We start from the raw sequence: 25,325 nt of genomic DNA on the forward strand, positions 1-25,325 counted from the left end.
GTTTATAAACATCCATATGTATTTGTATGTATATAAACAAATATACACACATGTTACATATAGTTAAGTAATCTTACATCATATGCATATACCTACATGTATGTGTTTATATATGTGTGTATAGAAGACAAGTCCTTTGCAATCCATGAGAAGGAAAAAGAAACGGAGACTACATAAGAGGGGAGGACCTTGGGGCACCTGGGGGGGGTCAGGCAGTTAAGCATCCGACTCTTGATTTTGGCTCAAGTCAAGATCTCAGGGTCCTGGGACTGAGCCCTGCATCGGGCTCCACACTGAGCGGGGAGCCTGCTTGGGATTCTCTCTCTCCCTCTCCCCCAGCCCCAGAACACACTCTCTTTCTCTGGAATAAATAAATAAATCTTAAAAAAAAAAAAAAAAAAAAAAGGAGGAGGAATAGGGTGTGAAGCTGGGGAGGACTCCTCAGAGCCCACCCTGTCTCAGCAGCCGGCTGCACGCCAAGACCTTTACCAGCCTGAGGGGACATGGGGGAAGGGCAGGGGGCACGGGGATGATGGAGGCGGGGGTGCGCCCGGTCCAATCCTGGGAACACTGCAGTTTCCTGCTCTTATCCTCCTTCCTGAAGCTGGTCAGGGCCCCCTGAAACCCAGGCACCTGGTGACCCCACGTGCAGCTGCCCGCACAGCATCGGGTCCTCCCTGGGACCCGGCCTGAGGTTGGCCTGCCCCTCCCATTCGTGTTCCTGGAGGAAGACACTGGCAACCGCACTGTGCCCTGGCTTCCTCCTCCGTAGGCTGGCGCCGTAAGAACCCCCACCGCATCAGGAATCATGAGGGTTCAATGAACACGCAGGCATGTCCTGGGCCTCAGCAGCTACCAGCCATGGTGGTTTCTATTGTGACCTTGGCTGTGTCCATCTCCTCTGGCTCACGTGATGGAGTGTGGCTCCTGGACCGTCACTCCGAGGGCCGACCGTGCACTGAAGACATGATGTCTTCAATTCCGGGGAACCAACAGTGGGATCTCCGGCATTTGGGAAACACGTATGGGAGAGACAGACATTATGCGTTCAGATGACAAATGCTGCCCACCTACCGTAAAGCATGTGCTTGGCAACGCGGTGACAGCCGAGGCACAAAAGAGAAGCACCTGGCATCCTTTCTCAAACTTTCCCACTTTGTTCTTTTTGAAAAATTGTTGCTCTGTCTGTCTCCTAAATTGAGGACGGGGGCTCTGCCTGGCTCCTTACTTCCCAGAGTGTTTGTCATGGAGTGGCTGCTCAGTAACCACCCAGGGAATAAGCCAAGCACGAAACAGTGAGAGTCCGAAGGCCCAAGCCTCCGAGTGGAGATGGGGAGGCCCCCCAACATTCTCTGGTCACCATCAGAAGCTGTGAGTGGCAGCTTGGGCAAGTTGAAAGAAGTCGAAGTGCAGAGGCCCAGAGACTGGAGCGAGGCTCTCTGAGTCACTCTGTGACGCAACATGAGTGGCTCAGAATATCGGAGTCTGCGTCCTCCTATTTCAAACGAAAATATGCCCCTTACCTCCTTGAGTCCCTGGAGGGATAAAACCACAGCATTAAATAATGGCACTGGCCAAAGAATGGCTCAGCCACCCCTCTTGTCTGTGCTTTTTCTCTAAATAGCAAAAGATTTGCAGCAAACTCATCACCATCAAAGGACCCAGGTCAGCCAAGCATTAACTAGCTTCATCCTACAAGAAATATAGCATCTATAATGTAACATTGTGTGGCAACTATACTTCAATAAAAAATTTTTTATATATATTTATATCTGATCAGAATGCTTTGGGAATCCTTTGGAAGCATATTGTGTTAGATCAACGGCATTGTCATAAAACAGTAATAGTATTATGATGGTTCCTTTATATATATATATACACACACACATATATATACACACACATATATATACACACACATATATATACACACACATATATACTATATATACTATATATATATATACATTATATATATAGTATCTCATTTGACCTCTATATCAGCTTTCTAGAGGAGATGTCCACAGCCCCATTTCACAGATGAGGAGAGCAAGCTCTTCAACATTCGACCAGATTTGCCTGGCTCACGGGGAAGGAGCCAAGTTGTGACTGTCCCCCTGTGGCTCTGTCTAATTCCAAAGTGTATTCTCTCTCCTCCACCCCATGGCCTCTGTCTATATATGTGGAAAAACCTTGTTCTCAACAGAAGCTGTAGGCAGAAGAGGAGGGAAGGGAAGCAAGTGTTGGGCGGGGGTGGGCAGTCGGGGGCGGGGAGTCACTGGGGGAGGGAGGCCGAGAATCCATCTCCTTTCTCAACCGAGTAGAGACATTCCAATACCATTTTTCACTGTCTCTCGCATCCTAAGAACACAAAGGCTTCAGCCAAACCCCTAAATATTTAAAGAGTAACAGAATTCCAGATTAAATGAATATCCACGTTCAAACAGTAGCTGCGATGGGGCAATTGCCAAGTTATTTCTACCCTCATGAGAAAGGAGAGAAAGCAAATATGAACCAGGACCTCAGTCTGGAGCACTGAAATCAGATCCCACCAGGGCAGTGCCGTGCTGGGGACCTTGAACACAATCACATCTTTCATGTTTCCACCCAAATCTGCCCCCTTTTCACTGGGCTCTCGCCTAACGGCTTCCCTCCAGCGACCATGAATTGGTACCAAAGTGATCTGGACTGTTTTGACACCAAGCATCAATTCCACAGCCTCGGTTTTTATCGACAAATCAATTATTCTAGCTCATTACAGGGCCCGGGGGAGTTTTCCCATCAGAAGGGAAACTTTCATTCACTCTGCCTTTCGTGCTCCCGGGAAGGAAAGACAAAGAAAGAAAGGCAGGAGGGAGCTGTGCCTGAGTTCTTAGAGAATGCCCACATGTTTCCTCCCTGGGGCAGAACCCAGAGAGATGTGTGACCCTGAGCCCAGCACAAAGAGTTTCAGGAGGAGGATCCGGGCTTCCTGAGAGCAGCCCGATGAGTCCGCATCACCCCCGTCGCAGAGGTCCTGAGAGGTGCCCCCACGAAGCCTGCAGACAGGCAGGGAGAGAGGAGCAGGCTGGGTTTGCGGGAGGTGAAGTCAAGCCACAGGTCACAGGAAGTGGGATAAAAGCGACATGAGATCAGCAGCCCTTCCCGTGAAATGAGCAATCTCCCGAAACACTGTGTGAAGCCCATCAGAGAGCACCTACTACGTGCTGGGGCCCAAGGCAGGTGCATTACATTCTCCCCTATGCCTTCCATGTGCAGCCCGATACAACAAAGAGCTGCTGTCCGTTTATTCCCACTCTGCGACCGCCCCCTTTAAAAGGACCCCTGGGAAAGACGACTGGCCTCAGTGCCAAGGAAAGCTGCTCTCCTGAGAAACCATTTCTTTTAAATACACAAAACGAATTTTATAAATGATGTTTTCTGCTTTACTTTGGCCGAGCAGAAGCTCGGAGACAAATTTACAGACCAATTTTAATAATTGTGCAAGACCCCACGCAGTGCACGTTTGGGTACTAACACTGCCCTAGCTTCGTAACTCTTTTCCTCTTGCCATGATTTCTTTAATGGAATGCATTGCTTTGAGGGAGCAAGCAGTCTTACACCCTTTCTGGAAAGGAAAGAAGTACACAGGACCCAATCAGGGAGCCCTCAAATAAGTAAACTGCAAAATTAGGGTTCATCCTCCCAAAAGCCTGTGGGGATAGCGATCGCGGGCCTCATATTTGGGATAAGGAAATTTGGGCACAGAGAGCTTAAGTCACTTACGGAAGTCACACAGCTGGTGAGGGACATAGGTTGCCAACCAAGTCTGTCTGACTTGAAACCTCATGCTCTTTCCACTGCCTGGAGCTGCCAGGCAGTCACCGTCCCTATAAAGCTCCCCCTGATCCGGGAGGGCTCGAGACCAGAGTCCAAGAGTGGAGACCTAGATGCAGCCACTGCTCCCATCTTCTCCCCTGTCACCTCACTCTGTCTCCAGGCCATCCCCGCCATCCCAAGCCTGGCCAGTCCTCAGACAGCATATTAAGGACGCAGCGCCCTCATTCCAGGGCCGCATGTGCTGGAAGGGAAGCCTCATGCATGTGTTTCTGATTTGCCTGCATCCCCCCTGGTCTCCACAGAGCCATTGCAAGTCCGAGAAGCCATGGGAGACTTTTTTTTTTTTTTTGCACTCCCCTTCTCTTCTCTCTCTTTCTCTCTCTCTCTCTTCCCCCCCCACGCCCTCTTTCTTTCTCTCTCTCTCTCTCTCTGACAGATTTTCTCTTTGCATCTGAGATCCAGCTCTGCCAAGTGAAAATGTAACTCAAACCTAAGTTTGAGGGCTAGAAACTCACAAGGCACCACCGCCCCCAGATGCCGCCTGCCAACAGGCCTCCTGCGGGGCGCGGCTCGGGCTGCCCGGAGGGGAGGTGCTGCTGGGGGTCTGGGTATTTTTAGCTGATAATGTATCTAAATGCCTTGTGCCTGACCACCTGGAGGTAGGGGTGATTTCTCCACTTCATAGGTGAGGAAGTGAAGCTCTGGGTCAAGGAGACCCTTTCTTTTATTTGGTGCCTACTGTATGGCAGCGCCTTCCATCACTCTGCCCTCACGGCCACCCAGGGAAGCGGGAGGGGGGCAGGCACCCTGAAGCTCTAGGAGGCTGCCATCTTCCTTTCCTCACTCAGCTGGTAAGAAGTGAAGTGGAAAACTCAAACCCAGGACCAGGTGATTCCAAAGCCTTTTTTTCCCCACCACGCAGAGGGACAGAGTTGAAAGGGAGAAGCCCCTCTAGAGGTGCTAGCAGGGAAATGGGTACCCACACTTGAGACCACCTGACTTCCCTGAGCGCTGCCAACAAGCAAGAGATCTGCCAAGCAGAGCCTGCTGTCTGCCGACGTGCCCGGGAGGAGCTGAGTGACCCAGGCGGGTGGGCTTATTCAGAAACGGCTTGCTCAAGGAGGCCAGTCCTGAGCTGGAGCAGGAAGGATGGGGAGCAGCGGCAGCCGAGACAAGCTTCTACCGCGAGCAGGGTCTGTCCTTGGGTTCCTTTCCCTGAGTCCTACCTCCCCACCAAGACCAGCCACAGAATTTGCCAGCACAGTGCAAGAGGAAAATGCGGACCCCATGGTCAAAAACCATTCTTTGTAAGGTGACAACAGGAGAGCATTAAACCAACCACGAGGCCCTGTGCAGCCGCTCGCGTCACGTGCCCACAGAGCCAGCCCTCAGTGACTCCTTTCTGTACCCACTTCAGATCATCTAGTTCCAGAAGGCCAGAGTGAGCGCTGCCTGTGCAAGGCTCAGGAGTCCGTACGTGGCCCAGCAGAACCACCACCAGCGTCTCCTGATTCCTCATCCAGGAAACATATGCCATCGCCAAGGGCAGTTCCCACCCCCAGTGTGGTCTCGAGCAGTCTTCATGAATGCCTGTTGATTCAATTCCATTGACGAAATAAGTGACACTCGTTCACAGCCCAGTGTAAATAATTAGTACCTGTTTAAACTGTGACCCTCCCACAGAGGGATTTTCATTTTCACAGGGATCAGAGCCTTAAGCTCAAGAAAGACACTTGGCTTGGTGGCCATCCAGGCATCCAAGAATAGATGGGGAGGGGGTTCTGGAGACAGAGGGAAAAGGCATTTACTTTCCCACCTATGGTCAGGCCAATCCCAGAGGAGCAATGCATAGAGAGGCTTGGTGTTGGGTCTTTGGGACCCCTCCTCGCCTCTCACAGTGGCTCAAACAAGTTCTTAATTTTCATCATGTGGGGCTCCCTAGGGCAATTGACCACTGCACTCTATCAAGGTCAGAGGTCTCTCTGTAGGGAACTGGGACCACCAGAAGTTTGTTTTTTCCCCTAAACCCATGGTGGAGTCAATTCTTCCCCAAAACAGGACCTGAGAAGGAGAGAGAAGAAGAGAAAATAGGATGAGGGGTGGATGGTGGAGGGAAGGAAGGAAAGAAAGAAGAAAGGAAAAACATTGAATTGCTTTTAATTGATTATAAGCTTTATGATTATAAGTGAAGGGACCATAGTTGCCTTGTTCCCCTGGAGCCTAAGGCAACCAAGGCAGCCAGTACAGTGCCTGGTATACTAGAGGGGCTCAGTAACTGTTACAGATGGATGGATGGTTGGTTAGATGGATGGACGGATGCATGAATGGTTGGATGCATGAATTTATGTGTAGATGGATGGACGCGTAGCTGGGTGGGTAAATGGATGGTGGATGGATGAACAGATGAATGGATGGAGGGTGGATGAGTGGGTGGATGCATGAATATATGTTTAGATAGATGGGTATGCAGCTGGGTGGGTTAATGGATAGGGTGGAAGAGTGGATGGATGGATGGATGGATAGATGGTGGGTGGGTGGATGAATGGTTGGATGCGTGAACACATGTGTAGGTGAACGGACATGTAACTGAGTGGGTGAATGGATGAGTGCATGGATGAACTGATGGAGAATGGATAGCTGGGTGGATGAAAGGGTGCTAAACAGCTGGAGAGATAGGTGGGTTAATGGATGAGCGGGTGGGTAGATGGTTGGGAGAGGGGGATAAATGCTAGGCCTGATGGTGGATGCTGTTGTGTTTATATCTTTTTTATTCTCCAAATGCTACCTTGAATCCTCTTTGAACAAAGTGAAAGTTTAAACAAGCAAACTATATCTCATCAGCCCTGTGAATTAAATTTTGTGCAAAGTCACCTCCCTTCTAGCTGGGAAGGGGCTCAGCCAGGATCCAAATCTCAGTCAACCTGAGTCAACCCACAGCTCTCTCCATGGCACTAGCACGCTGAAGAGGCAGAGCTTTGGCCCGGAGGGCACGCTGCAATGTTCCCTGCTTCTCCTGACCCTTAAGCCCCTGGCTCCATCCCTGTTCTGCCACAAGGACACAGACACACTCAACATCTTTTTTAACAACATTCATTCAGGCAACTTGATGCATCACGTGTTTCTTTTCTGGAATATTCCAACCAACACCTCCTGTCTCTCAGAGATGAACTGACCAGGCTGGGTCAGGCAGGGCATGAAGTCCCTCTGACATGAAACCAAACCACACAGGGCAATGTTCCAATGAGCTGTCAGCTTAGCTTTCTGTAGCCTGATCTTGCGTTTGCAATTACAGTCTTAACATCTCCCCCACCCTGCTCTACTCCACCCTTTAACTCTCCAGAGCAATGCTCTTTCGGAGGTCAAGGAACCCGAAGAGAATTTGATGAAAGCTAATATTTTTACCCCATACCTCAAATGCATATAAACACAAAATTATATATTCACAGAGTCCCACTGAAGAACAACTGATCTAATTCATTGTCTTGTGGGATTCCCTGGACTGCGTGTGCCAACTCTTCACAGCCCACGTATCTAGCATGGGAATTATCCAACATGGGCAACGTTGCCCATTCTTTTTATCATTGTCAGAGAATTAAACAAGGCTCCACAAAGTTACGCAAACCAACTCTATCCTCTCTGAGTGTGGTAGGCAGGGGCTAAGAGAGCTCCCAGTGATCCCCACCTCTTGGTATTCATACCCGGGCAAATGCCCTCCCCTTGAATGTGGGCTGGACCTAGTGATTTCCTTTGACAAGTAGAATTGGGATGTCCCTTCCACGATTAGGTTACAAAAGATCCTGGCTTCTGTCTCGTTCGCTCTCTTCTGCTTGCTTGCTTTCTCTTATGGAGGCCAGCTGCCATATTATAAATTGCCCTAAGGGCAGCCTCCTGCCAAGAGCCAGTGAGGAACTGCATCCTGCCAGCAACCTCCTGAGGAAGACTGGAAGCAGATCCTCCCCCACTGAGCCTTGAGATGAGAGTAGCCCCAGCTCTACCCCCAGCACCAGGACCCTGGGCCAGAGGACACAGAGGAGCCACACCCAGATCCCTGCTCCACAGAACCACAGATAATAATTGTGTCTTGCTTTGACCCCCAAGTTTAGGGATAATTTGCACCTGCACAGATAACTAATACAGTATCTGACATCCTATTGAACATCTGCTCTTTGCCGATGGTTCTATGGGGAAAGTATAAGATCCAGTCTATATCCTCTCAAGAGTCTGAGTCTATGAATTAGCTGGTAAAAACAGATCATCATAACCACCTAAACAAATATCATAACAAAGTTATTACACATTGACGGAGTAAACAAACACTAAAAACCCACTGGCCGGGGCGGCTGGGTGGCGCAGTCGTTAAGCGTCTGCCTTCGGCTCAGGGCGTGATCCCAGTGTTCCGGGATCGAGCCCCACATCGGGCTCTTCCGCTGGGAGCCTGCTTCTTCCTCTCCCACTCCCCCTGCTTGTGTTCCCTCTCTTGCTGGCTGTCTCTGTCAAATAAATAATAAAATCTTTTTAAAAAAAAAAACCCATTGGCCAAGACAAGTCACATGGTCAACCCCAAAAGGGTTGGGGGGGGTGTATATATACTCCACCCCCTCCTTTAGTGAGAGGACCTGCAGAGTCACATGACAAAAGATGTACGTGCGAGAACGGATTAGGAATTAGAGCCAAAAATGCGATCTACTGCCAGGAAAAGACACAGGGGAATCTTTTTATTCTTTTTTTTAAGATTTTTATTTTTAGGTAATCTCTACACCCAATGTAGGGACTCAAACCGACAACCCCAAGATCAAGAGTCACATGCTCCTTTGGCTGAGCCAGCCAGGCACCCCAAGACACGGAGGAATCTTAAAAGCATATTACTAAGTGAAAAAAAGCCAATCTGAGAAGGCTGCAGACTGTCTGATTCTAACTATATGACCTTCTGGAAAAGGCAAATACAATATAAAGATCAGTGGAGGCCAGGGGTTGGGGGAGGGAGGGATGAGCACAGAGGATTTTGAGGACAGTGAAACAACTCTGTAAGTTACTGTAATGATGGATACATGTCATCATGCATTTGTCCAAGCCCACAGAATGTACAGCACCAGGAGCGGACCCTAACGCCAACTATGGACTTTGGGTGATTTCGGTGTGTGGGCGTAGGCTCATCAATTGTAACAAATGGCCCGCTCCGGTGCAGGGTGTCCGCAACGGCGGATGTGGGGGCGGGGGCAGGGGCCTATGGGAAATCTCTGTACCTTCTTTTCGATTTTGCTGTGAACCCAAAATTGCTCTCAAAAATATAATCTATTTTAAAAATACCATCTACCATAAAGAACTATGGAAGTTTAGAAAAAAATACTCTTGGGGCACCTGGGTGGCTCAGTCAGTTCAACGGCCGACTCTTGATTCTGGCTCAGGTCATGATCTCAGGGTCCTGGGATCAAGCCCAGCGTTAGGCTCTACACTCAGCAGAGAGTTTGCTTAAGATTCTCCTTTTCTCTCCCTCTGCCCCAATCCCCACTCCCGTGCACTCGAGTGCTCTCTCTCGCTCTCTCAAATGAACAAGTAAATAATAAAAAGAAAAAAAAAACATTTAACGCATGCATAAAGAAGAGACTGGAAGGAAATGTATCAAATGTTAACAGTGGATGATGGTAGATTGCACATGATGTTTATTTCCCTCTTTACATGTCTTCCACCTCCAAATACTCTACAATGGGCATGTAAAATAAGAAAAAAAAATGTTACAAAAAATATGAAAAGGGCTCATGGATCACGAAGGAAGGAGAGATTATTTCTGGCTGAGAGAGCCCACGGAAGTACCTAAGGCAGGTAACGCGGAGCTGGCACTGAAGAGCACGAAGTCCTTCCGCACAGAGGACGTATAATAAGGGCATTATATGTTTTTAATAAGAACATTGTAAGTCCAGGGATGCCTGGGTAGCTCAGTCAGTTAAACGTCTGCCCTCGGCTCAGGTCATGATTCCAGGGTCCTGGGATCGAGTCCTGCATTGGGCTCCTTGCTTGGCTAGGAGTCTGCTTCTCCCTTTGCCTGCTGTTCCCCCTGCTTCTGCATTCTCTCTCTTCTCTCTCTCTGACAAATCAATAAATAAAATCTTAAAAAAAAAAAAGACCATTTTAAGTCGAAAAAACAGAATATGCCCCCTAATCCCAGAGTAGGATTGCCTTCAAGCAGTCATGATGGTAAGGGCATCTTACAGGTGCCAGGCCACAGTGCAGTGACAGGTAAATGACGAGTCATGGAAAACCCACGTATGGAGGACAGAGGGCAGAGGACATGGGCATTATTTAGGGAGTCTAAAATGTGAGCTATCAAAGGGATTTTTGAAAGCAGATCAGCCCCTTCCTTTTAATGACCTAAAAAAAATACCAATTTCATGTGGTTCATCCGAATACCAAGAGGGGACCTGAACCCAAAGAGGGAAAGTGCTCTTCCCAGAGTCACAGAGGATAGATGCATAAGCCTAAGCTTCTGCCGTGAGTTGTCCAGACATGGGTGGGTCTGTCCAGGAGCCTTTCAGCTCTTTGGGAATGCTGACCGTGGCGGTTCTTGCTGTGTGCACGCTGTCAGGCTCATACAGAGAAAGTGCGTAGAATCAGCTGGCGTCATCATCAAACCAGGTGCATCTGCCTTAGTCTCCAGCGCCCTTCTACAGATAGCCATGAGGCGAACAGAGTCTCAGAAATTCTTCGTGGGCGGAGACAGCATCTCACTCTTATCTGCAGCGCCCACAGGTTGTGACACCATTGTCGGTACACGGTCATTGTTCAGTAATGTTTGCCAGATTCAGTGCCCGCTGGCTCTTCACTTCCCCCCTCCCAGGCTGTGGTCCTTCGGCCAGCGGTCACCCCTTTGTCTCCTCCTCTCCCAGGGTCTCCCCAGTCCTGTTCTGTAACTTTTATGTTTTAGGGAAAGAGCTTTGGGTGGCAGGAGGTGGGGCAGAGGGGAGTTGGGGGTGGGGATCAGGTAGCCATCAAGGGGCCCCGAAGCTCAGGGGTGGCTCCACTGAACCACATTTTGTATTGCATTTAGAAAACCCAGGTTTTTGTAAGAAAAAAAGGGGCAAATCCATCCCTATGCAGGGGGGATTTGGGAGCAAGCTTTAGCCTCCTAAGAGGGTTCACAAGGTTATACTTAGTCTCTCTCCTCTCTCTCTCTCTCTCTCTCTCTCACACACACCCCACTCATTTTGTATCAAGCGCCAGGTTGAGTAGGTCAGAAAGGAATGGTACCATTGTTCCCTGTTTATGCCTGTTTTTCAAGAGACTGCCCCAGAAAGTCACTTCTCTACCCTTCCCCTACCTGAAAATGAGCTTAGAACTTGCCCTTGATTTTCCCCAGGACCCGTCCAGCTCAGAATGCTCACAGCAGGGCCATTCAATGCGCACTAATCATTTCTTCCTATCTCCCCATGAGATTAGAATACTCTGGGCTCTGGCTCCTGGTACAGCCTGACTGTGTTAGGCCCCGACACTCCCCAGCCACTGAGAAATACCCTGGAAAAAAATAGGCCCTGGAAGAAAAGATCTCCTTACGAGCCACAGCCTCCAACTCCGCTCTCCCCAGAGTGCTTGGCGGAGGTGGGGGCAGGGAGCATGGGGACTGAACCTGAACATTTCAGGACACCTCTGCCCCGATGGGGGAGGCCCTTGAAAATTCCTTTTCCCCCATAGCAGGTCCCTAGACTAGGGCCCAGCCATGCCCCCCGTCCCTCAGGAGCCTCAATTACCAAGTCTCCAAGCCTCCCCTGGAGATGAGCGCCTCAGTTTCACCTCCTGACCACCCAGGAAGAGGACTCCCACCTGGAGTTCCCTCCAGCCAAGATCCAGGCCTGGGACCCACTCGCCTCTCTCTCTCTTCCCAGCTCTTGTTTCTACCCAACAAGGCTCCTCCTGAATGTGGCCCGTAGCACAAAAGCCTTAGAGGAGACGCTGCTTCTCTGACTCTTTCCAGCTGTCAAAGAGGCCGGCTAAGAATAACCACACCCGAAATAGCGCTTCGGATGATTTAGGTGTGGCTCAGCCCAGAGGCAGGTGGGTGCACTAGACGACCTTTGGGAGTAACTTCTACTCCTCGGACAGCCCCATTCATTCCACAAAAAAATACGCAAAACACCTACTATGCGCCAAGTACTGTGATAGGTACTGGAGATGCAATGATGAACACAACGCCTGACCCTCGTCCTCTCAGAGGTCTGAGCCGAGTGAGTTCACCACACCCCACCTCGGCCTCCACCACCTTTGCTGCCCCAGGGCGGGCCAGTGGGTTCGGCCTCTGTGTGTGGCACTGTGTTCAGACCTCTGGCCTGGCTTGGAACACCCTGTACCATGCTTACCCATCTCTTCACTTGCTGCCTTACAAAATTCTGAATTCTGGAGACAAGAATCTCTGCTTCCCCAGAACTTAGCACGTTGCTTGGCCCACTGTAAATGCAGAATAAGGACTCGTTGAATAGATGAATGATTCAATGAAGTGGACGGTTGCATGGATCAGAGATCCATAGGATCCATGGGTCCCTAGATCGATGGACCAAGTAGTTTATGGAGATATTGTCTAGGAGGTATTTTCTTCTATCTGCTTCTTTCTTTAAACCCCAGTTGACTTGGCTCTACTCTCTCAGTGTGGGCCATACTAACATTAAATACAAGACATAGAAAGTGAACATTTGAGGGAGAATAAGGATGGCAAATATAGGACATACGTGCTGACGCTTCTTATTCCTACACCAACGACCTCTCTCCCGCTAAGTCCAGGCATGCGCTCAGAGTCCCTCTCAAAACAGTTCCTAGGAAATTAACAGCCAGCCCTTGGAGATGTTATGTATGTCAAAGCTTCCATGAACTGGAAGATCAAGCTTGGCAAGGAGAAGCAGGGGGTAGTTCTGAGAGATGGTTGAGAACAAATGTGAATCAAGTGTAAAGATTCTCAAATGAAGGCTTATGCCGAACAGGCCTGTCCTACCAAGCAGTACTTACGGAATCCGTTAACATTTTCATTCAGATGCTAGTAATGAGTTTGGTCTTTAGATCAGTTGCTGAATCCTTTCTCATCTCCGTAAGAGACCCCTGAAATTCCCAAGTGCCCTGGGATTCCCAGAATTTCCAAAGCCAGGTCTAGACAGGATCAGACTCTACTCATGCTGCCATCTTGCCCAGAACCTCCAATGGCTCTCCATCACCTCCATGATAAAACTCCAGCCTCTTCGCAGAGCATTCCAGGCCCTCCATGAAATCCAAGGCACAGCCACAGTGTACTCACTGCCCACGTGCTTCTTCCCACTGCGGGGACTTCACCTTCGCTCTCTCCTTCCCTGAGAACGTGCCTTCTCCCACCTCCACCTTGTTTAAGTCTGCCCATTCTTGTGACAACACGGAAAAATGCTTCCAACTGATTTTTTTTAACAAGGAATGCAAGAATGTATGTTCAGCATGGTAACATAGTATGACAACAACAGCTATGGAGTAGCTGTACCCAAGGGAGAGGCTGGCAAGAAATGCCCCAAAATGCCAATAAAGCTCACATTGGTGGTGTGGAACTGTGAGTGAGTCTCCTCTTTCTTCCTCTAAAGGGTTTCTAGTGTAGTCCTGTTGTTTTATCAAAGAGGTTAACCAACACTTAGCCAACATCTACTATTAGGTGGGAAGTGAGCTATTTTTAGTCCATACACCTCTATCACAGTCTTTTCTTTTTTTTTTTAATAATTTTTATTTTGTTATATTAGTCACCATGCAGTACATCCCCAGTTTTTGATGCAATGTTCCATGATTCATTACTTGCATATAACACCCAGTGCTCCTTGCAATATGTGCCCTCCTTAATACCCATTACCGGCCTATCCCAGTCCCCAACCCCCCTCCCCTCTGAAGCCCTCAGTTTGTTTCCCAGAGTCCATAGTCTCTCATGGTTCATTCCCCCTTCTGTTTACCCCCCCCCCCTTTCTTCTTCCCTTTCTTCTCCTACCAAACTTCCAATTTCTTATGTTCCATAAATGAGTGAAACCATATGATAATTGTCTTTCTCTGCTTGACTTATTTCACTTAGCATAGTTATCACAGTCTTTTCAAATGCTATCACCTCCAAGATGCTTGCCCTAAGGATCCACCGGACAGTCCCAAGAAGACATGGTGTCTTCCTCTCTGTGTTCCAACGTCTTTCATTATTGCCTCTATCGGAGGACTTACCAGGATCTATACAGAATCATAGATGATTGTATCCGTGCCTGTCTCCAGCTTGATGATGGAAGGACATTCTTTCTGAATCAGTAAATAAAAGAATGGTCATGTTTTCAGTCTGCCCTAGCAAAAACAGATAATATTATAATATAATATGACATGAGATGATATAACATGGAAAAAATTATTACATCCTCATTACTACTTTCAGCTTCTTCTTGACCCTTTTCAATAGCCTCCCCCCCTCCAAATTATTCAAATTCCCAGGCAATTATTTGCAAGCAGTTATGAAACCAGAAGGTAGGACCTTCGAGGTTAGATCTCCTAACACACGTCAGCCTTTAAAACAAGTCAAATCAACCACTTGGGTGATTAATTTGTGGGACATATGAAAATCAACTCTTGGTTGCAAGTTGCACGCTTATCTGTGGGATTTAAGCATTCAGCCAGTTGGATGAAGAATCAGGTGTGCCGATGTTACGGACAGCAGTGAAGGAATGGGCCTTCGCTCCCAGCAGAGACTGTGCAGAATTACCCAGCAGACTCGCACGGGTACAGCATAATTGGTGGAGGATTATTTGTTTGAACTTGCAAAATGGATTTCTTAAATGTTTGAGCTGGTGCTAGAAGTGTTTTCAAAGTGCCTGCATACTCATCTTAAACACACACATTATTAAGGGATTTTATTTGACATTTAACAATTTTGTATATTAATATTCCCCTCTTTCCCCTAAATGGCCCAATCCGTCCAAATCCATAGCATCAGAAGTCATTACACAGAAGGAACACCATGTTGCCAGAGCCGCTGTGGCCGGGCACCGAGTTTGCGCGAGCGGAGATGATTCAAGCAGATGTCTATCCTGCTATTTCCCGAACTCGGAGCAACACCTCGCAGGTTCAAGACTTTGAAAGTCTTTGTCTGAGCAATCTCACTTCATCACTTTGAAAGGGATGGAGTTCCTGCCAGCTGCTCGAGCAGCGATGCCTTCCTGAGAAGCCTCAGTCTCTCTCTCTCTCTCTCTCTGCAGCTAGATACGTGAACTAACCCCAGAGTGAATTCCGAGGCCCATGGCCACTGGGAAAAGGGGATCTTTACTGAATCTTCCTTTCCCTGGTCAATTATCTTTTACCTCTTCCCTGGGTTGTCATGACAAGGAAAGGTCCTTGCAAGGAATATAGGTGGCACTTCAGACTCTGAAATTATTACTAAGCTCTTCTCACCAGCAAATGACATAAAGGGTTGGGCTCGAGCAGTGGTTTTTAATCATTTTTGAGTCACACACATCTTTAAGAATCTGATGAAAGCTCTGTACTCTCTCCCTGGAGAAAATCAGGTGTGTGCACACACGCAACATTCTGTTTGCAAATGTAGGCAGTTCTCATGGTCAATAGTTCATCTAAGGGTTTCCCAAGGATCTATGAACCCCAGCTTAATGATGAACCCTAAAAAATACTTGCATGGCCCCTTGGCTGACAAAGCGTTGTTACATCTTTCTCTTCTTAGACAATTTAGGGAGGCAGGGACCCATTCCACTCACACAGAAAGGTACTGTCGACATGGCTTCTAAGAAACCTGGTTTGAGGGGCACCTGGGTGGCTCAGTCGTTAAGCCACTGCCTTCAACGACTGCCTAAGTTGTCTGCCTTCGGCTCAGGGCATGATCCTGGAGTTCTGGTCAAGTCATGTTCTATTCTCTTCTGCTGGGAGCCGGCTTCTTGCTCTCCCACTCCTCCTGCTTGTGTTCCCTCTCCCACTGACTGTCTCTCTCTGTCAAATAAATAAATAAAATCTTTAAAAAAAAAAAAAAGAAAAAAGAAACCTGGTTTGACTCTCTGCTCTCAAATCTTTATCTCCACCCACTCCTAAGAGAAAAGTTCACTTTTCAAATTCAGATTCTATTTTTTATTTTTTTTTAAAGATTTTATTTACTTATTTGTCAGAGAGAGAGAGCACGAGCAGGGGGAGCAGCCGGCAGAGGGAGAAGCAGGCTCCCCGCTGAGCTGGGAGCCCGATGCGGGACTCGATCCTAGGACCCTGGGATCATGACCTGAGCAAAAGGCAGACGCTTAACCCGCTGAGCCATCTTGGTGTCCCTATTTTTAATGTTTTTAAAACTAATTTGTTAACACTAATTTCTTTTTTTTTTTCCTATAAATACGGGAAGATCACAGGTTGTGTTCAAAAGGCCTCCCTGCAGTCTAGCTGCGGCCTCCTCTGGACATTACTGCCTCGTGATTCTGAGCCTTGGCTTCTTCATCAGAAGAAGGGGCAGGACAACACTTAACTCCCACTGGCCCAGAGAGTTCACGAGTCACCCCGGGCTCCTCGTTGGAGCCACACCTCCCAGTGGGACATGTCCATATCTTGGAATACGTTTCAGGTAACCTGTTGTTTCCGTAACCCAAACTGCAAAGGGTCAGACCTGTAGAAGGTCCTAGGCTGACGGCGCTAAGCAGAAGACAGAGTGACAAAGTGAAGGTTAGCGGTGCCTAAGAAAAGACTTGTCCACTGCAGAGATAATGATGTAGTCCCTATCCCGATGTTAGTTTCCCGGCCACCTACCTCCAAGAGCGAGACTCTGAGACCAGGGAACTCCATATTCTCAGAACAAACGCACAGGTGCTGTTACACACTGAGCGTGAACCTAGCCAGAATCCAGGCCTCTTGCCACCTAGAGGAACCTACCAGACCACCACTTAGACATTACCTGACACCTTTGCTCAAAAGAGCGACCCGTTCCTTGCTCACTGCGTCCCTGCCTTCTGGCCAGTTGGGCTGTTGGCAGCTGTGGTCAGGGCTAAAGTGGCAAGTCAGCAGGGCGGACAGCAGGAGCTCCTCCCAACATCTTTGTCCCCAGCCTGGGGGCGGTGGAGCGCGGTGCTGTGCAGGCAGGGCCACAGCTGGGCTATACAGCAGCGCCCTGTGACTTAGAATAAGACACCCCCTCTGGGGAGAGTGATTGGAAAAGGCTGTTCCCCCGAGGCTGGCACAGCCCTGTGGGCACAAGACTTGGCAATCAGAAGAAGGACTGGGTCTTGGCCCTCGCTCGGCCCCAGACCGGGTGCTTTTGATCAGTAAACAGACTGAGTATTCCTGGAGCAAGCCTCCCCTCAGGTCTCAGCCCTTCTTCTTGCCAAGGACTTAGGTCTGAGGACACAGAAGTCAGCAACCCCGCACAGGGCGGAGGGCAGACGGCCCTGCTCTCCAGCACTGCTCTTACTGACTGCCGTCCACTGACCTGACAAATACTTAAAGGGTTCATTCTGCAGGCCAGCTACAGACGCAGGGTGCATTCCATCGGTTTTCATGGGTTTCTTAGAAAATCGCAGCAAGATAGCAATTATTATTCCCATTTTACAGGGAAGGAAACCGGGGCTCAGAGAGACTAAGTTATTTGCTGAACGTGACCCGGCTAATGAATGGCAGGGCTGGGATGGGGACGCTCTCCTGTCCGAATCCAAGTGTCAGCGGGCCCGTCCAAGGCCCTTCTTAATATTAGATAATCCTTGTTATCTTGTTGCATCTTAGCAGGGACTAGCTGTAACTAAGTAGTATCGAGAATGGGGTATTAGACGTATATGCATTTCAATAGACTCAGAAGCGCTTTTCTTTCACTCCCCGCTCCAAGGGTAACTTCTGGTCCTGTGCGATCAGTCCTTCTAGATCTTGCTCTGTGCGTTTGCCTCTATGCATACATGTAAAAACGTATATATGTAGATGATTGAAATGTATACATAGTTCTGGTGCCTAAAGCATGTAGCATTCTGTATCTGAGCTCACGTTTCTCTGGGTCTCCATTTCTATGCGATCAAGGGAAGGGAGACCCTTGGTGATTTCTAGTGTGAAATGATCCACAGTTACATGAAATTCACCTGGATGAATGCGAAATCTATTCAAAAGTTTAAAAAGGGGGGTGGGTATTGGGAAGGGAGCTAGTGGCGTGGGAAAACCCAGGAATGGGGCAAGTCGTGGTGGAGGAGATAGGCGAAACAGTTCGCAGGAGGAGTAGGGTTAGCAAACCAGTGCCGAGTGCTTACTGCGCTCCTGGTCCCGTTCTAAACACTTTACAATTATTAACTCAATAAACCTGTGAGGGAAGCGTGTCTACCTCTGCTATTTTATGAGTGAGGCATGGAAAAGCTGCTTGATAACCTGCCCAGGATTACCCAGACAGACAACCCGGCTCCGCAGTATGTGCCCTTAACTTTGTCCACTTGACAGTTCTCCTCAAGGCTGGGTCTGACTGTGGCTTCCCCGCCCCACTCAGAGTCATGTTGCAAAGGGTCCCTGGAACACTGCTTCAGCTCCTCCCTCTGCAGCTGCTCAGTGCCTGCTCTGCTCTGCCTAACCCAGTGCGGCCCGGGCACTTTCGTGGTAGAGGGTTAGGGACAGAGCTGCACCTTGAGAGCTGGTCACAAGGTCTGTGGTCTCACTGCAGGCTACCAAGTAGCTGTAAATCCTGGTCAAGTCATGTTCCTCTCTGGGCTTCAGTTCCCTTCTTCTAAAGGTGAAGGCTTTAGATCAATAAAGCCTCAGATTGATAAAGCCTCTGAGAAGTCCTGCAATGAAGAAACCAGATCCACCGGAGTTTCTGAAATGAAGAGGACCACTGTGGTAGATTGCATCATGCTCCCAATTCTTCAGACCTCTTCATCTCCACACTCTTTACTATGACTTTGCAATTCTGGCCACTAGAGGTGACACAGGCTTCCTTGCCTCATTAACATTGAGCTTGGCCATGCAACTTGGTCAGGCCAATGGGATGTTAGTGGCCACAGTACAAGACAAGGCTCAAAGTTACATTTACGGAGGTAAGCTTGCCCTCCTGTCCTTCCATCTCCAAGAGAAGACCATGCCCTGAGTCACCTTCTGATCCCAGAAGAATCAAAGGCTTGTGGAGCTGAGGTGCCCCAGTTACCCCGCAGGCTTCAAGGAAAATAAGGAACTAATGATAAGCATTATTATTAATGGTTGTGTTTTGGGTGGCTTGTTACTCGACATTAGCCCAGCTGTAACTGACCAATGTAACTACCAAGTCATTTTTTTAGTTAACATTCATTAAATCTCCAGGTGAATGAATGTTCCAAAAAATTACATATTTTATGAAGTGCTTCTCTAGGAACCGCTGAGGTAAGCCAGTTTTCCCAACTTTCTGTGCCTTCCTTTGCTTCCCGTGCAGAAGGCCCACTCTCTGTTTGGTGGTCCGTATATGGCATTGCCTCTCCCTGCACAAACTATACGCTCCTTCAAGGCAGGGACATTTCACCATTATTTCTCTGTCCCCTGGGCCAAGCCCTGAGCCCAGCACACTAGGATGTGTAGCCGATGTGGGTTAAATGAACACATGGACACGGAGGCCTTATCATAGTCCTAACTGCTCAGGCCTCTGCTTTTCCCAAGGAATGTGGACAAGATGACTTCTAAGTATCCTTCCATCTTCAACGTCTTGGAGTCAATAAACCGTGTGTGGGGACTGGGAGCCAGAGCCATACTCCGCACCAAATTCCCCACACGCACTCTTGAAGTCTCGTCCCATTTCATCTTTAATTCAGCTGTCGTGTACTGTGCTCTGATTAACGGCGGGCTGTTGTGCACGAGACGAGGAGAAGCAGGACACACTGTTTCCACGGGAAGACCTCAGAGCTGCTGCCAGTCTGATTGACGCTGGGATTTGGGGGTCAAATCCCTGCACAGAGACATGCAGGGAAGGTTCAGTCACCCAAGGTTTCTGAGAAGGAGGTGGCATGGCCACCCCCAATCCTGGGTCTCTGGCGCTGTTTACTGCTCTCTTCTAGAGTCCAGATCTCAAACCATCCAGCCTTTCATGCAAATCCAAGAGAGTCAGTCCCTTAAGGCATTGAGCTTCTAGCTGATTAAGCATTCCCCTCCTTCCCTCCCAGTCAACTCCGAAGGTTCCTCAAGCAAATTTGGGGGATTTCCTAGAGGGGGCCAGGCTCTTGTCACTTGAGCAATAGCCTTTCCCGCCCTCTAGTGGCTACAGGGCAACCTGACACCCTGGAGGAGCGAAGTAACTCCCCTGGGCCTATAAAGTGAGCCGGTTACGCTAAACACAGTCCTCCGGGAAAGCAATTTGGCAATAAGTATCAAAAGCCATAAACACAGTCCTACCCTTTAACCCAGTAATTCCACTTCTGGGACTCTATTCCAAGGTGATAATCCAAAAATAGGGGGAGAGTCTGTTAGCACAGTGATGTTCATTGCCTCATTGTTTATAATATCCAAAATTAGTAAATATCTTAAATGACCCAAAATAGCAGAATGGTAAATTATGACAAAAGAGTAAGTATGGTGAAGTCACTTCAAATTATGGGAAACAGTATGGGAAAGAAAGGAAGAAAGAGAAGGAAAGAAAGAAAGAAAGAAAGAAAGAAAAGAAAGCAAGAAAGAAAAAGAAAGAAAAAGCAGGAATATGGATATAGAAACCAGAGGAACCAATCTGGTCTCTATCAGCTGGTTACTGCTGATAAACAGCTCAAGCTCCCTGAGCCTCGGTTTCTCAATCTGTAACACAGAGCTGATGCAACCACTTGGCCAATTGGAAAGATTATTTGAGAGACTGTATGCAGAGCCCCAGGCACCATGTCTGGCACCCAGCAGGACACACAATGAATGGCGCTGTTGCTGGTTGGTTTTTTTTTTTAAGATTTTATTTATTTATTCGACACAGAGAGAAAGAGAGCACAAGCAGCGGAAGCAGCAGGCAGAGGGAGAGGCAGGCTCCCCGTTGAGCAGGAAGCCCCATGTGGGACTCGATCCCACGACCCTGGGATCATGACCTGAGCCAAAGGCAGATGCTTAACCAACTGAGCCACCCAGGCACCCCAGTTGCTGTTATTTTTATTATCATTACTAAGGTTTGAAATTATGTCACAACCAGGAAAGGTCTGAAATCATGGTAAGCCAAAAAAAAAAAAAAATCAAAAGCAAAACACAAAATTGTCTGTTCCCTATCATTGCAGTTATGAAAGGGGCGGGGAGGAAGAAAGAAACATAGGGAGAATGCTTTTGGAAGATACACATCAAATGCTGACAATGGGTTTCTCTCCATTCGGAAGTGGTACCTAAGCTGACTCTGGAAGACAGGTGCACTTTTCCTGAAACTTCCAAGAGCAGTGACATCTTATTTGGGGGACTTTCATTTCATAACACTTGCCCTGCTCCACTCCAAGTGATACATTTGGAAGTGATGGAGGAGGAGAACTGGTGGGGGGTCAGGGAAGACAAGGGCCCTGGTTTCTGCAAGGTGCACCCAAGCTAACTTTGCATAACCCTCCATCCTTCCTAGAGAGGGACATGCCCAGCCTACAAGAGGCATATCAGCGCCACGAGTGGGTGAAGGCCAGTTTCTTTTTTTTTTTTTTTAAAGATTTTATTTATTTATGTGACAGAGAGACAGCCAGCGAGAGAGGGAACACAGCAGGGGGAGTGGGAGAGGAAGAAGCAGGCTCCCAGCGGAGGAGCCCGATGTGGGGCTCGATCCCACAATGCCAGGATCACGCCCCGAGCCGAAGGCAGACGCTTTAACAACTGCGCTACCCAGGTGCCCCTGAAGGCCAGTTTCTTTTCTCTCGCTATATTAGCTACTTAGAATTTTCCTGAGAGAGTCACAAGTGTCAACAAAAGTTTTATGTAGTTAGCAAGGTTTTACACCCCCAGCTGTCCTAGCAATAAGGAAAGGGCCCTGCAAGCCTCTTTGACTTTACCCTAAATAGAATAGAGGCAACGGGGTTCACAACATCTGCATCCTGGAATATCCTAGGATTGGGAAGCCAGGACACTCTCCCTGGCTCTTGCTCATGAGGGAGATAAGCAGGACTGCAGCCTCACCCAACTGTCCTCCCTAGATCGAAGGGTTAGGGCCGCAGTGCTCTCACGAATTGCTCTCATTTTCTTTTATCTCAAAGGACCTCTAGGTTTCCAGGTCATAAGGGTAGGACCTAGATGATTTAGGGAGCTCGGAGAATCGAGACATCATTGAAACCGTTGGTCTCATTCCTTGGACAGCCCCTCATTACCCCCCCGAATCCTTTCTATCCACCTCAGAGAAGTAGCTCTCTCTTCCAGTTGCTACTGCTGCTTGACCAAGCTTAGCGATATTTTAAAAATCTGGTGGTTTTATGATAACCATGGATTCTCCCAATCAGAAATTTAAAATGAGCAGAGGCAGCTGCTCCATGACGTCTAGAGCCCCGGCTGGGAAGATTTGTGCTGGAGCTGACGTGCAGGCAGGGGCCACAGCCATCTCGAGGCTCACTCGTTCACATGTCTGATACTTGACGCCGGCGGTAGCTGGGAACTCAGCAGCGACCATCAGCGGAAGCACCCCCCACACAGCCTCTCCATGTGGCTGCTTGGGCTTCCTCACACCATGGAGGCTGGGTTCCAGGAGTGAGCCTTCCCAGAGAACCAAGCCTCGAAAGTCACATACCATGACATCTGCTATGGTCACAACCCTCCCAGGTTCAAGAGGAGGGAGCAGAGCCTCGGCCTCTTAATGGGAGAAGCATCGGTCCCATTACAAGACAAGCATGTGGAATGGGAGATGTGACCATTTTTGAAAACTGCAGTTTATCCTACTCTCTCTTTCCACTGGAAGCAGTGAGAGGATGTAACTTTTCCAACCTTACATTTTATGCGGGGTCACAGGACAAGAGCAATCTTGAGGCCACTGCTACCATGGAGAGTGAACTGCTCTTACTTTCTTCCTTTTTCTTTCAGCTCTCATCCCCAGAAGATTCTAGAACTTGTTCCAAGGGGACCAAGTCAGGAGCCTGAGTATCATGGACACCCTGGCCCCAAGAATCATCCAGGCATCAAGTTAGGACATCCTCTCCCACCAGACTGCTCTCCTTTGCCACATCTAATACAATGTCTTAGGAGGACACAGTGACCTTTTTTATCAATAGCCAAGAGGCAAACAGGCAGTTCCAAAATGTCTACTCATGCAAACTTTTCCTGTCAAGACAAAACAAAGCACTCTAGTAACCTCACCTGGCCAGCCCCCTCACGTACACCGGGCATCTACAAGTTTTCTAAAGCCTAAGCCTGCATGATAGGAGTTAACCGAGAAGAGAAATTCTCTGAGGGTGTGCTGACAGGAGCCCTAACACAGCTTTTGGTATGTATTACTCTGGAATCCCAAATTGGGAAGGAGATATTTGACGCATACAAGCGGGCCCCATTTGAAGAAATGTTTGCAATAATCCAAGGCTTAACAATAAATTTTTAAAATGCAAGAGTACTTCCTCATTTTCTATCAGATGATGCTTTTATTAAAGGAATTTCCTTGATGGATTTAAGTGTTGGCTTATAGATTGGCAGCAACCAAGAGACAGAAAAATACAAAACGAAGGATGGGCCCACCGCCAATCACAAATCAAGACGAACTTCTAAAGCCGCAGCATTCTGAACAATGCAGGCAGGATTCGCTTTTCACACACATGCACATACATTCAAATGACAAACAGGAATCCCTTCACTGCACAAAGTCAAGGATTCCTATGACGTGGACCGGAGGCTGCATTCCAGGCTCGAGGAGTAATGTGAACAAATGCACGAAGACTAGAAAATAAAGATGGCATGTTTATGGGATGTGGAGGAGACAGACATGCCTGGGGAAGAGGGTGTGTGTCAGGCAGCAGAAGAAAATAAAATTGGCCTGGCAGGGCGGGGCCGTTTTAGCAGGCTTTGAAAGCTAAGCTGAAGCTTTTGAACTTGAATGTGGGGGCAATAAAGAGCTTCCAATGATTCTTCCTCCAAGCATGGCATGATCAGAGAGGATTTTTAGGAAGCTTAATCTGGTTGGGGGGTCTGAGGATGGAGTGGAGACAGGACAGTAGTTGGAAGGGGGAGGGATGTCACATCCATGAAGCCATAAGGGAAGGAGGGCCTGAATCAGAGGAAGGTAGGAGGGCCTGACGGTCTGTTGCCATAAGGAGGACGTTTCTAAAGGAAGACAACACATATCCATCAAATCTCTGATTCTACCCCGATCTCCCCGTCTTTGGAGCAGTGGCACTTCCAGTCGATTTCTTCAGTACCATCCCTTCTTGGATCTGAAGTCCTTCCACTTTCACCCCCTAGAAATCCACAGTATCAGACTAAGAAGTGGAGTGAGTTCAATCCAAGAATGTTGGATGTATAATCAAAGGTTAACCAGGGAGAGTCGTTTTTTAAAACAAATCTATGACTCCTTAAGCCTCCAAAAGCAGGGTCTTTCAAACTTGGACCCTAAGGAGACCATGTACCAATGACACACCAAATAATCGAGTTCCCATACTTCTTTGGAGACTGTCTTCAGAGCCTGCGATATATTTCTTTTAAACTCAGCATATCTTCTTTTGATGATAAAATCAATTGTTTTTTAAAGAAATAGCCACAGGTCAAGCAAGTCTGGTAGAGGATGAGATGAACACTCAAGCTAGGTAATGGCTTTTTGGCTTAAAACAAACAAAACAGGTGAGACTTCAAAGAAATGTAATAAGATAAAGTAAGTGAATGATTTCTTACTATTTTTAAATCTCTGTATATCTATAGTGATGCCCCAGTCTTTATTCATAGTATTTATCTGTGCCTTTGCTCACTTTGTCCTAACCCATATCACCAGCTTGTCTTACTATGAGGTCTTTTCAAAGATCTAACTTGGAGGTGCAGGGAACGAAAAAGAAAAGAGAAGAAAAGCAATCGATCTCCTTGTGCAATTTGTGAACTGGCTGAATAGGAAATTTCTAGAGAGAAGTTACACAAAAAGATTTTGAGTAAGGATAGTAGCTCAACCTGGCTAGCATTAAGTAGCCGTATCTGCAAAGGTCTGTTGTTTTATTCAACAGGACTGGGACGCAGGTAAAATCAACAGGAGGATCCCTGCCCTCAAAGAATCCGCGAGCCCCTGAACAGCCTCCTATGTTGGCTACTTTTGCAAAGATAAAAGTGCCTAGCTCATAGATAGTTTTTCTTTTTCTCCCCTTCTTACAGAGACGTTAAATTCTCACTAAGTAGCCATGTGCTCCCCCACCTTTTCCAGATTCCCCTGCAGTTTGGAGCCATGTGGCTGGTTCTGAGCGATGGGATATGGGAGAAGGTAACATTTGCATTTCCAAACCTAGAGATCGAAGGCCCCGTGTGGCTCTCCAGCTTTCTCTTTCCAGGTTGCGGTGATCACGGAAGACGTGCAACGTCACGGTGTAGCCACAAGCCGAGAACATCCTGGACCCGGAATCACCATCCGGGAGAGAGGTACCCTGAAGATTCACTCTACTCACATCGGGATGTTGGGGGGAGGGGGAGAGAAATCCTAGCGGGGT

The sequence above is a fragment of the Ursus arctos genome, unplaced genomic scaffold (assembly GCF_023065955.2).
Source record: "Ursus arctos isolate Adak ecotype North America unplaced genomic scaffold, UrsArc2.0 scaffold_24, whole genome shotgun sequence".
Classification (NCBI taxonomy): Eukaryota; Metazoa; Chordata; class Mammalia; order Carnivora; family Ursidae; genus Ursus; species Ursus arctos.